Below are 420 nucleotides of genomic sequence, written 5' to 3'. Positions count from 1 at the left end.
GGAGAATGGATGAGTTGGGACAAACAGAATAACCAAAACCACCATGGACAGAAGAATGGATACCTCAATGGAAAGAGGGATGGATAGATGAATTAATGAGCAGATACCTGAATAAAAGGATAAAAGAAGGCCAGGCGTGGTGGCTCATGCCTGCAATCCCAACACTTTGGGAGGCCGAGGGAAGTGGATCATTTGAGGTCAGGAGTTCAAAACCAACCTAGCCAACATGGTGAAACCCCACCTCCACTGAAAATACAAAAGTCAGCTGGGCGTGGTGGTAGATGCCTGTAATCCCAGCTATTCAGAAGGCTGAAGCAAGAGAATTGCTTGAGCCAGGGGAGATGGAGATTGCAGTGAGCAGAAATCACACCATTCCACTCCAGCCTGGGCGAAGCAAGTAAGACTCTTTCTCAAAAAAAA

Source organism: Cebus imitator, unplaced genomic scaffold, assembly GCF_001604975.1.
Source record: "Cebus imitator isolate Cc_AM_T3 unplaced genomic scaffold, Cebus_imitator-1.0 Scaffold149, whole genome shotgun sequence".
NCBI lineage: Eukaryota > Metazoa > Chordata > Mammalia > Primates > Cebidae > Cebus > Cebus imitator.
Note: the sequence above shows the minus strand (reverse complement) of the source record.